Below are 6393 nucleotides of genomic sequence, written 5' to 3'. Positions count from 1 at the left end.
TAAACCTGTCTTCTGTGACTGGTTTGAAAAATGTGTGCTTATAGCGTCGCGACGTTGTGAATAGGTGGATTTGGCTAATAAATTGTTATTTTGTTGGAATGAAAATTTCGAAGAAAATTCTGTTTTGAAAGTCGTGGCTGCCAGCAGAATTACTTTAAAATCTTGTTATTTTGTTAAAAAGATACTCCGTTTTTTATAGTAATTTCAATTATTGGAATCACGGACGATAAAGGTCTCAGATTTGCTTAATTCCCGGGTGACCTCTTGGAAAGGTTCACCTGTAATGAACAGCTTGTAATTAGTTTTTTTTATTAGTTAGCTGAGCTTGGCTTTTCCTAGTTTCAGGCAGTCACAATTAAGGGCGTGTGTGAATCGGTAGCAAAGTTCTATGGGGAAAGCTGTTGAATAATATTTTTACTATGGTGAGACAGTTTTGCCAATATGCTGTGTGAAATTAAATCTTTTTTGACAGCAGTAAATTTTTGATAACCGCAAATTTATGCGCAATAAACTATTACAAATTGAGTGAAATAAATATTTTAAGAAAACATCTACCATCATTGATTGCAGTTCATCAACTTAAGCTTTTATTTTACGAAAAATTACACACAGCAGCAATCTTTGCAATTCTCAAAATTTTCTATGCATTTGTCAAAAATTTCACTAGCCTCATGGGCTACTGAAATTTTATTCACCTCAAACTTGTCAAAAATTTACTTGCCGCGAACTTTGTTACCGATTCACACACGCTCTAATTACTCACCGCTGTCGGTACCATAAGCCATCAAATCCGTTTTGTTGTTCCATTCCATGCGCTCAATGTGTTTTGATATATTTTTTGGTGCACGTGCACAATATTCGCATTCGCAAAAGCTCCGCATTGATTATTGCGAATGCGAAAGCGAATGCGAATGTTAAAATTTATGCGGAAGTTCCGCGGTTGCGAATGCGAATGCGAATATTCGCAACAACCCTGTTCAAAACTAGAGATTTTCCCCACAGGGACGCTTATCAGCGTTGAAAACTATACTATTGTGAACAACCTAAACGAGCGAAATTCACAATAGCGCTATTCTTCATCGAATGAGCGTCATAATACCAAACGAAAACTCGTTCGATCAGCACTTTCGACCACAGTCGAGGATCGAATGCAACTCATAATAGGGGCCTTAATGTAATGACACGATTATTTTTTAATGCTCGACTTTGTCATTTGTCATTTCCAGCATTAATGTTAATTACTTCTTATGAAAGTGTGGCTCGTTACCTAACAAAGACCATGTAAGTCAAAATTTCAAACTTTGTACAAAAATTATAAAAATTCGACAAAGTTTCATAAAAGTTTTGAGCTTTTTAATTAGATTTCTTAGAAGTATTCTGAGTATGCAGTAAGCCAGAGGTTCCCAAACTTTTTTCCCCAGTAGACCCCTTTCAAAAACTTACTGGTTTCGGTGGACCCCCAGCTGCTACATTTCTAACATGTGCCCAAAGCTCATTAAAAAATTTTGAAGATTAGATCTAATGATATAAATTTGCATCGCGGGTGAGTTCCAAAACTAAATTCGGAGTGGCAAAAGTAAAAACAAAATATTTTCTTGTGTTCTATTTATTAAAACAATGTGATTACACACTTGCTCAGAGGAGTTATATTTTTTAATAATAACATAAGTCGAGACTTGCATTGCCGAACTAGTTTGGAAGTACTTAGATAGAGGGCTGGCCAATGTCTTAAATGCAGCCTGGCTGTCACTTCAGATATGCAAACTTCTTCCCCTCTACCTATTTTCCACCACNTTGATATATTTTTTGGTGCACGTGCACAATATTCGCATTCGCAAAAGCTCCGCATTGATTATTGCGAATGCGAAAGCGAATGCGAATGTTAAAATTTATGCGGAAGTTCCGCGGTTGCGAATGCGAATGCGAATATTCGCAACAACCCTGTTCAAAACTAGAGATTTTCCCCACAGGGACGCTTATCAGCGTTGAAAACTATACTATTGTGAACAACCTAAACGAGCGAAATTCACAATAGCGCTATTCTTCATCGAATGAGCGTCATAATACCAAACGAAAACTCGTTCGATCAGCACTTTCGACCACAGTCGAGGATCGAATGCAACTCATAATAGGGGCCTTAATGTAATGACACGATTATTTTTTAATGCTCGACTTTGTCATTTGTCATTTCCAGCATTAATGTTAATTACTTCTTATGAAAGTGTGGCTCGTTACCTAACAAAGACCATGTAAGTCAAAATTTCAAACTTTGTACAAAAATTATAAAAATTCGACAAAGTTTCATAAAAGTTTTGAGCTTTTTAATTAGATTTCTTAGAAATATTCTGAGTATGCAGTAAGCCAGAGGTTCCCAAACTTTTTTCCCCAGTAGACCCCTTTCAAAAACTTACTGGTTTCGGTGGACCCCCAGCTGCTACATTTCTAACATGTGCCCAAAGCTCATTAAAAAATTTTGAAGATTAGATCTAATGATATAAATTTGCATCGCGGGTGAGTTCCAAAACTAAATTCGGAGTGGCAAAAGTAAAAACAAAATATTTTCTTGTGTTCTATTTATTAAAACAATGTGATTACACACTTGCTCAGAGGAGTTATATTTTTTAATAATAACATAAGTCGAGACTTGCATTGCCGAACTAGTTTGGAAGTACTTAGATAGAGGGCTGGCCAATGTCTTAAATGCAGCCTGGCTGTCACTTCAGATATGCAAACTTCTTCCCCTCTACCTATTTTCCACCACGTAGTCCATGGCTGTGAGGATTGCAAATACCTCAGCCTGGAAGACTGGGGCATATTCCCCAATAGAAAAAGTGAAGCTTATCCCCATTAACTTCGAAAAAGACCCCAGATCCTGACACAGAGTCAGCTTTGGAGCCATCAGTGAAGATTCGACAATGTGTGAGTCCGGGCTCAGCGCGGGAATTAAACCAGCATTCAACCTCAGGGAACTTTGTCAAATTCACTGAGAGCGGAATAGCGGTATCGAGATGGGCGGCACCTTTGTTCTCTACATCGTGGTGGCATACTATGCTATATCACTGATAAGACACGAGTGCTCAAACCTCTACCGCCAGCAATATTCCCCTCGCCCCAATCAGTGTTATAAGAATATCCGTTTCTTTTTAGTCTGAAGGTGGCCTTCAAAGTTCCCACGTATGAAGTCACAAAGTGCCGGTAACTGCAGCAGTGCGTCAAGAGCACTACACTCAAAAAAATTAAAGTTAAATAAAGAGTATATATATCAAGCAACCATTTTGGTTCTTTACTATCGAAAAATTTTCGTGGACCCTCACTTACAACTCCTGTAGCTCGTTTCTGTAACAATTCTCTACCAAGGCGAATTGAGATATGAATTCGCCGTCCTGTTCTCTACTGCTAATGAGTAGTAGAGAATGACGTATATTCTCTACCAGTAGAGAAATAACCGGTAGAGAACAGTTACAGAAACGAGCTACTGGACCCCCATATTTTTTTCAGGCCAACGTAGACCCCCTGCGAGTCCCTCGTGGACCCCTGGGGGTCCACCTGGACCACTTTGGGAATCTCTGCACTAACGCATTCAATTCAAAGTACAAATTTTAAGCGGTTAGGACTTACCGTTGATATTTGGTGAATTTTTTTTTGGATGGTGTTGCTTATAGAAATTGAATTGTTGAACATAATGTGTAAGGAAGAAAATGCGCGAACAAAAAAANTACCAGTAGAGAAATAATCGGTAGAGAACAGTTACAGAAACGAGCTACTGGACCCCCATATTTTTTTCAGGCCAACGTAGACCCCCTGCGAGTCCCTCGNTTTTGAAGATTAGATCTAATGATATAAATTTGCATCGCGGGTGAGTTCCAAAACTAAATTCGGAGTGGCAAAAGTAAAAACAAAATATTTTCTTGTGTTCTATTTATTAAAACAATGTGATTACACACTTGCTCAGAGGAGTTATATTTTTTAATAATAACATAAGTCGAGACTTGCATTGCCGAACTAGTTTGGAAGTACTTAGATAGAGGGCTGGCCAATGTCTTAAATGCAGCCTGGCTGTCACTTCAGATATGCAAACTTCTTCCCCTCTACCTATTTTCCACCACGTAGTCCATGGCTGTGAGGATTGCAAATACCTCAGCCTGGAAGACTGGGGCATATTCCCCAATAGAAAAAGTGAAGCTTATCCCCATTAACTTCGAAAAAGACCCCAGATCCTGACACAGAGTCAGCTTTGGAGCCATCAGTGAAGATTCGACAATGTGTGAGTCCGGGCTCAGCGCGGGAATTAAACCAGCATTCAACCTCAGGGAACTTTGTCAAATTCACTGAGAGCGGAATAGCGGTATCGAGATGGGCGGCACCTTTGTTCTCTACATCGTGGTGGCATACTATGCTATATCACTGATAAGACACGAGTGCTCAAACCTCTACCGCCAGCAATATTCCCCTCGCCCCAATCAGTGTTATAAGAATATCCGTTTCTTTTTAGTCTGAAGGTGGCCTTCAAAGTTCCCACGTATGAAGTCACAAAGTGCCGGTAACTGCAGCAGTGCGTCAAGAGCACTACACTCAAAAAAATTAAAGTTAAATAAAGAGTATATATATCAAGCAACCATTTTGGTTCTTTACTATCGAAAAATTTTCGTGGACCCTCACTTACAACTCCTGTAGCTCGTTTCTGTAACAATTCTCTACCAAGGCGAATTGAGATATGAATTCGCCGTCCTGTTCTCTACTGCTAATGAGTAGTAGAGAATGACGTATATTCTCTACCAGTAGAGAAATAACCGGTAGAGAACAGTTACAGAAACGAGCTACTGGACCCCCATATTTTTTTCAGGCCAACGTAGACCCCCTGCGAGTCCCTCGTGGACCCCTGGGGGTCCACCTGGACCACTTTGGGAATCTCTGCACTAACGCATTCAATTCAAAGTACAAATTTTAAGCGGTTAGGACTTACCGTTGATATTTGGTGAATTTTTTTTTGGATGGTGTTGCTTATAGAAATTGAATTGTTGAACATAATGTGTAAGGAAGAAAATGCGCGAACAAAAAAATTGCCAAAAATCAACGGTAAGGTCGGTGTTATGCAGACAAACTTTTGTTTGGCAAATTAAATGGCGGCTGCTTTGTTTGCTCTGAGGTGGTTACGTCGAGTTTGGCACAAGGTTGCACATTGGTTGTGGTTTTTATGGTTATTGCCAACACGAAATGAAAATTGCAGATGTACATATCGTGCAAAACTTTATATTTTTAATAATATACTAGCCGACCCGGCGAACTTCGTCCCGACCATAATTAGATTTTTAATTTAATCTTTTTGGTCCAACATTTTCTCCAACAGTCCACGATTTCCATTGGCAAATTCATCGGCTAAGATTATGGTTTGGTGGTCGTTTGCCGCCTTAAATAAACTAACGAAAATGTTATGTCCATGAAGAAGGTCTCCGGCGGCAACAATGATCCGGATCTATAGTGAATTTGCCCTAGAAACTTTATCTTATAGTTGGTGGCAATTTCAAAATGGATGCGTATCCTTGTTCAACAGAAATACAATATACATACATAGACTGAGATGAAATACCTTAAAAGCCAGTTTCACGAAAGCAATTTAAGTGAAAAATTATTTTTTTCTGTCAGGTTCTATATTAAATTCAATTAAACAAACAAATCTTCATTAAATTGCTTTTATTATACTGGCTTTTAAGGTATTTCGACAAATAAATCTTCATTAAATTGCTTTTATTAAACTGGCTTTTAAGGTATTTCGACAGGTAGTGGTTTGAGATTTACCACTGCACAAATCAACCCTGGTATGTCCGAATGAAAGCTTCATAACGCATAATAATATTGGCAAATCACATCCATTAGGCCAATCGTAATACACGTAGGGATGCAAATTTTGGGGAGTAACATCGATGTTTCGATGCATAGGAAAAATGAACATCGATGCTAAAATACATCGCCAGAAAAACATCGATCTATCTATGGTTTCCGATGTTTCGAAATTTGTTAGGAAAATCTAATACTTTCCAATTCCATTCCTTCCCAATAAATAGAATAGAAATGCATGCCGTCGTAAGTTCGCTGGGCCTAAAGTTCCAAGGCCCAATTTCGTTGAAATTTCAACGGGATCCCGGTCCTTTTTTAATGACTAACCACTCTTTTCTAACAGACTCACAAAACTTAGCTCATCACTGTTGTGATTTCAAGTGCGCCGAGAAATGTGTCAAAAAAAATCGATTTTGAGTGCTAGAAAAATACACAAAAATTTAAAAAATTTAATTGTCGCGGCCAAGAAACATTGAACAGGTAGTATCAGTAGAGCAGCTGATTTGATTTATTTTCAAATTATTTGGTCTCGAAAATGTCAAATATTTTGAATTTTTT

Source organism: Rhagoletis zephyria, unplaced genomic scaffold (genome assembly GCF_001687245.7).
Source record: "Rhagoletis zephyria isolate East Lansing unplaced genomic scaffold, Rhagoletis_zephyria_1.1 Rzeph_scaffold_01335, whole genome shotgun sequence".
Classification (NCBI taxonomy): Eukaryota; Metazoa; Arthropoda; class Insecta; order Diptera; family Tephritidae; genus Rhagoletis; species Rhagoletis zephyria.
The sequence above is the reverse complement of the archived record's forward strand: the minus strand, read 5'-3'. Positions refer to the sequence as shown.